This window comes from Condylura cristata, unplaced genomic scaffold (assembly GCF_000260355.1).
Source record: "Condylura cristata isolate star-nosed mole 26May11 unplaced genomic scaffold, ConCri1.0 scaffold00014, whole genome shotgun sequence".
In the NCBI taxonomy this organism is placed as follows: domain Eukaryota; kingdom Metazoa; phylum Chordata; class Mammalia; order Eulipotyphla; family Talpidae; genus Condylura; species Condylura cristata.
Genome location: NW_004567115.1, coordinates 52,714,344 through 52,720,761, shown reverse-complemented (window position 1 = coordinate 52,720,761; position 6,418 = coordinate 52,714,344). Strand labels below are relative to the sequence as shown.

The 6,418-nt window shown below is 69.2% G+C and overlaps 1 protein-coding gene across 1 annotated transcript in view; it reads right to left on the bottom strand.

Annotated features, from left to right (window-relative positions):
* LOC101622331 (chromosome unknown open reading frame, human C8orf74) overlaps positions 1–6,418 on the bottom strand; it is a 19,607-nt gene that overhangs the window by 5,556 nt on the left and 7,633 nt on the right. The window lies entirely within an intron of this gene.

Below are 6,418 nucleotides of genomic sequence, written 5' to 3'. Positions count from 1 at the left end.
CGGCTGCCGTCTCCCCGGCGCATCCCTGAGCGCCGCGCGGCGCCCAGGAGCTCAGAGCGCTCCAGGCAGACACTCGCCTGTGCCTTGACCCGGCGGGCCCTTCCCTGCCTGTGCTTCGCCCGCTAGCTCCCTTCTCTTCCGCCTTTCCTTCTTTCCGTCCGTCCGTCCATCTGTCTGTCCACCCGTGCATCCATCCATACGTCCATCTGTCCAGCCATCCTTCCATCCGCCCACGCTCCCATCCCATACACCCACCCGTCCATCCGTCCATCCGTCGGCCCATCCGTCCATGTGTCCATCCGTCCGTCCATGCACCCATGCTCCCATCCTCCCAGGCTTACTCTGCCCAGCTGTTACTGCCTCTTACTAACTGTAGACCGTTAGCTTCTGGCCCTGTTACCAGGAAGCGGCACCTCTGCCCTCAGAGTGCCCCAGAGAAACCCAAAGTGGCTGCCCTCATCCATGACGGAGTCAGAGGAGGAGGACTGTCCGGTTGGGGACTGACGGAGGGTGGAACAGGAGCTGGGCCCTGGCTGGGTGGGACCGAGACAGCAGAGCGGGCACCCCGGGGAGGCAGGACACCTGAGTGAGGGCGGGGTGGGGGGCCCAGAGGGCCCTGAACCCCGGTGGGGGCCAGGAGCACCGCTGACAGCAGGCAGTGGCGTGGCTGAGTGGAGAGCTGGGGAGTGGACAGCTGGAGGCCCTGCAGGCCGTGGCCAGAGCCAGTCGGGGGCAGTCGGGGTGCAGGCTGGGGGTGCCAGCCCCGCTGGCCTCAGACTGGATGGCCCAGTGGCCCCGGGGAGGCCGGCGGGACACGGGCCCGTGGAGACAGGTACATGTGTCAGAGGCAGGGACCCCGTGCGCTGGGACCGGATCGCCGTGAGCCACTAGGGAGGCCCAGAATGCCTCTCTGTCCCCCGCAGCGGGAGCCTGAGGACCCAGACCGCACGCCCGGCCCGCGGCAGCCCATCGGCGGCCGTCACGGCCTCCGCCCGCGCTTGCTGGGGTGGCTGGGTTGAGGGGCCGTGGGGCACGGTCCTGAGCCGCTTCCCGCTGTCTCGCCCGGGGGTTTGTGCCCGGGGTGCGCGTCGGTACCCGCTGCGGGCGACCGCGAGGAAACCGCAGAACGACACAGGGACGCTTGCCGTTAGTCACTGTCTCGATGGTGGAATACTACTCAGGCCCGAAAAAGGAGGCGCCATCGCGGGTGACGCGGGCCACCGGGATGGCCGGAGGCCAGGAGGCCGCCAGCGTGGGCGTGGCACAGAAGGGCAGCTGTGTGCGCCCCTGGGCTGGGCCACCACGGGGCTTCTAGGAGCCGGGAGTGATGGGGTGAGGGCGAGGACCCCGAGTTTGAGTTGTGCGGGACCCGTAAGCTCTGGGCACCCGCTGCCCGGCGCAGCCGTTTCCTAGAAGTGCCCTGCGGAGCGGGTCGCTCCCCACCGCTAACGCAGCAGAACCCGGCTCCCTCCACCAGCCGTGGGCTTCCCACTGCAGAGAGGACGAGGAGTCGCTACTGAACCGACCAGGGGCTGCTCCCCTACTTGCTGGCTTGGCCGGCCCTGCCCTGGCCCCGGGGGCAGAGGGACAGCGACACCTTCCCGTCCGCCTCAGGCCTGAGCCCCGGTGGGGCAGGCGCAGGGACGGAACCACCCAGAGCGCTCTGACCACACAGACCCTACACCCCCCCCCCAAGCCCACTCGGCGCCCACCACCGGGGCATGGAGGGGACGTGGAACCATGCTCCTGACCTGGCCAGCGGGAGCCTGCTGGAACCCAGCTGGGCGGTGACCAGGGGGCTGGGCCACAGGGAGGCGTCCCGAGCACCGTGCGGAGGGCCAGGGGCCAGGGACCAGGGAGGTGTCTCTCGGCCACTGGGCCCAGGGCGGGACGACGGGGCGGGGGGTGTTGAGCACCCCAGCAGAGGGCCCCGGGTACAGGGCTGGGGCGGGCACCTGGATCCCCGGCTCGTCGCCACGAGGCAAAGCTGCAGCCTGCAGACCGGGCCGGGCCTGAGGCCTCGGTCGCCTTCGTGTGAAGAGCCAGGCTTCCTTGCGGGCTCTTCAGCCACAGTCCCTGGAACCCGAGGACAGCCAGGGGTGGAACCCCAGGCGGACACCCCCGGTTTGCCCGCACTTTTCTGGAGAGACACGACTAGAGAGTCGCCGGGCTCCTGAAGGTCGGCTAAGATGAGCGGAGCTTCAGGGCTCCGGCGGAGTCAGGCTGGGAGGGGAGGGGTCAGCGGGGACCTCGGGAGGGGACGGCGGGGGCAGGACAGCCAGGACTCCGGAGGGGGCGGGGTGAGGTCAGGGGCCTGGCTCTCCAGGCGGCACCCGGGTCTGCACAGAGGCGACTGCGTGCGACCGGGTGAGCCGGGCCGCCGCCCTCGGCGTGCCGGAGGGTGGCCTGTCCCTCTTCCAGCCGGCCGGGCGCTCTCAGGGCGGCCTCAGCCCCCCAGCCAAGGGCGCCCGGGCCGCTCGCCGCCGCTGGCCCTGGCCTGCTGTGTGTGATCCCGCCGCCCGCACAGGCCCGGCTTGAGTCCAGGAGCCCAGCCGGCTGTGCCGGGCACCCGGCTGTCCACCGGCGGCCCACCGCGGGCCTGGCTGGGCTGAGTTCTGGCTTCCGGCCCCCGGGCTCCCTTCCACCCAGCTCTGGTTTCCAGCCAAGTTCTTCCCAAGCAGGCACACGAGACACCCCTTCTTGGACCCCAGACTGCTCTCCACTTGCCAAAGGCTGAGCAGTGGTGACTCAGAAAGCGAGGATTAAGTCTCGGGAGCAGCCTCTGGCTGCAGGCCGTTCAGCTCTGAGCCTGCTCCTGCTGCTGGAGAACAGGGGGTGGCCTTCGTTTGCATTGGCTGCTGGAAACTTCCTGAAGCGGCCCCAAGGCCCTGGAGGCCAGCACCTGCACAGCCCTCACAGGGAGGCGGGGGATGGCAACACGGCTCCCAGAACCAGGGGAAAGGCGCTGGGCCTCGGCCGGCCGGCCGCGCCCGCCTCGGTGGCTGGGGCTCGCGGGGGGCTGCGGAGGGTGGGGCGGGGCCGCACCTTGCGTGGGCCCGGGGAGGCGCGGCAGGGCCCCCAGGAGGCAGTTGGGTGACCCCCAGCCGACTCCGGCAGGAAGCTGCCAGGCCACAGCGGCCTGGTTCGGACCTGGGACCGGACCCCTTCTCTGCCCAGGCCTGCGGCCGCTGCCTGCCCTGTGGCCGCGGCCCTCAGAAGGAAGCAAACTCACTCTCCCCGGGGCGGTGCCTGCGCGGCTGGGGGACAGAGTGTGCCCCTCCTCCAGGAGGTGCGCAGGGGACTCGGCCCGCACCTCACGCTCCGCTCCTGGGACGCGTGGCGCCCCCAGCCCCTCCCAGCTGGGAGGCGAGGGCACCGGCCCCAGAGGTCACGGGTCTGCTCAAGGTCACACGGCTGCTGGGGGCCTCCCTGCACGGGCGCCCCGCAGCCAGCCCCCACAGCGGCTTTGGGGTCCCGGAGGCAGGCCCTGGGAGGGGCCCAGCTCTCAGTCACTTTTCAAAGGATGTCCCGCCAAAGGCGTGGCCGGGCCAGAGGCCACCGGGAGCGGCACCCTCGCTGTGCCAGCGAGCTCAGCGGGCCGAGCCCGAGCACCTGCTGCTTCTCAGGCTCGTGTGTGGCCAGGCCTGGGGCCGCTCAGCTGGACCTGTCCTTTCCACCAGGCAGAGGCAGGCCTGGCGCAGGGCAGGGCTGGCCTGGCCCCAGCGCACAGCCAGTACAGACCTGCCCACGGGTCTGGCGGCAGGGTTCAGGGCCCGTGGGGTGTCGCTGTCCCCTCCCAGCGAGCTTCTCATGGCCAGGGCCCGACACTAGGGAGGTCAGAGCCTCCTCAGCAGGGGGCCAGGGAGGCCGGGAAGGAGGTCTGTGTGCTCTCTGGCCACCCAGGTCCTGGTGACGTGGGGCAGAATTTAGAGCCGGACTCTGCTCTCCTGGACACTGGGCCCCGCGGCTCCTGAACGGAGCTGCCTGGTCCTGGGCGGCCCCTGCGGTCAGCCCTCTGGGCGGCACGGTGCCCGGCGGGACTCCACTCCACCGAGCTCTGCTTCCCAGTCCCTCGGGCAGCTCCTCCGCCCCTCTGGGCCTCGTTGTCCCTGTCTGCAAGAAAACAGGCCGCCTGGCCGGGCAGGCGAGGGCCGGTGCCTGCTGCTTCTGCAGTCCTGGCCCCGGGAAGCACCCCAAACAAGACGGGGCCACGGGATTGCCCTGAAGCCTCGCGTGAGCCACCCGCCTCTGCCGGGGCGGGGCCTCCCAGGGTGGGCGCGCCCTCCTGGGCCTTGGCTGGGCCCTCATCCGGCTGCGGAGCGGCCTCTGGGTGGCGCCGTTCAGTGGAGCCCCGGCACCCGGTCCTCCAACTCTCCCGTGAGGAGGGCCCCGCTGGGCCAGATCCCCAAACCCCGAGACCCTCCGCAGAGCTCTGGACGTGGCAAGCGGCTCAGTGTCGCAGTGACCGCGCAGCCCACCCCCGCGGCTGCTGGAGGGCGCTGGGCCGCTGTCCACCAGAGTCCTGGCTCGGCCCTTGCTCCGCGTCACCAGAAAGAGCCTTCGGCAGCCACCGAAGCGGGGGGCTCGGCCCGTCTCCCACCCCCAGGGCGCCCATCACGGCTGCCCGAGGGTTCTTCAGGGTCCGGTGGAAAATGCAGGGAGCGGGCAGAGCAGCTCTCCCTCCGCACGCCCCTTACTTTGTCTGGCGAAGGATTCGGTGCGGCGCTTGGCTCTCTGGACTCTTGCGTGGTTTCCTGTGGGCAGGTCGAGGCGCTCAGTCTGTTCACGTGATGGTGCGGCCACGGCCACTGTCCCCAGGGGCTTATTTTAGCTGGCGAAAGTCAAACCCGCTCCCGGTAATCACTAGCTCCACGTTCTTCTCTCAGTTGGCGCCTGGATCTCCCGCCTGCCCTCTGCTCCTCAAGTCTGACAAGGCGGCGGCCCTGGCGGAGTGGACCCCCACAGGGGTCCCCTGGGGCCCGCGTCACTCAGCAGCACGACCTCAGGGTCCATCCGTGTGGAGGTGGCCCCGAGAATGGCCTTCCTTTTCACGACCGAGTAATATTCCACGGCGCAGGCTACATCTCGTTCAGTCGTCGGCCTTGCGTGGTCCTGAGGCTCCTTCCGCCTCCTGGGGCCTGCGGGCCGGCGGCTGTGATCAGAGGCACAGGCTGGTGACACCTCTCTGAAAGGTGCAGGGCAGAGCGCGGCCTGGGACCTTGGCTCAGCAGGGCTGTTCAAGGACTTGCCCGCTCAGGGTTGACTCCCCCAGGGGCAGTTTGCAGGTGTCCGTCAGTGATAGCAGTGGACACTCGGAGCGCTCAGAGCTGCTCGGGCCTAGCTGGGCGTCTCCAGTGTGCGCCCCAGGTGGGTGTGCTAGGGCATGTGCACATTCTGTGTTCCGTTTTGGGGGGCACTCCATTGTTTTCCCACTCACTGTTTTCTGGGTTTTGTTGATTTGTTTCAAAACCAAAAAAAAACCTGCTGATGGGTTTTTGCTGTCTTTTAAAAATTTTCTGTCCCGGGACTCCAAGCACATACCCAGATCCTGCGTTTCAGCAATGGCCAGGGTCACTCTGCCAGGCCCCTCCTGGCCAGGTGGCCTCCTCCCCACCTTGTCTGCTGGGCAAACCCGTGCTCCGTGCTCCTGGCCGGCCTCCAGGACGTCATGCAGGAAGGACAGGCTCTGGGGCCCGAGGGCCTCAAGGTCGGTGCTGAGTGACCGCCGGCGAGTTGCGGCGCCATGTGGAGGGCACAGGTACCACCTGCCCAGTAGCTGAGATGACCTTTGCCCAAAGCCTGAGCTCACGGGGCGCTGGCTCCTGTGCTTGGTATGGGGCGGCACATGGTTGGCTCAGTGAGGCGCGGGGCTGGGCCGACTGGGGAGGGCCCGGGGGGCAGAGCAGAGGCCATCAGCAGAAGCCCCAAGTAGTCAGACTCCCGTGCAGCCACAGGGAGAACTTTCTAGAAGCAAGCGTTTTATAGGTGGGTGGGCTGGGAAAGAGGAGGCGCATGGTGAGGGTGCTGCCAGGCGATCTCTGGGTGCTGCCAGGCGATCTCTGGCGTCCTTTCTGCTCTAAGAAGCTCTGGTGGTCCCCACAGTGGACAGCCCCTCGCCGCGTCTGGCCGGGCTCTGCAGCGTCTCAGGCTCGGGGCGGGAGCTTGGCCTCGATCCTCGTCATCCCTCCTTGCCCGTGAGAGCCGGAGCACCGCCTGCCCCTCCCCACGGCAAGCACCCGGGGAAGGACGCACTCCTGGCCTCTGGCGCTGGGGCGCGGGCCAGCACGTCAGCTGGCCGGGGAAGGACACAGGAGGTAGGACACGGTCACTCCAGGGCCAGCGGCCGGGCGCCGAGAGCCCCGCCCCGGCAGGGTGCCCCTCCAGGCCAGCTCGCCAGCACCCTGCACACCTGGGCCTG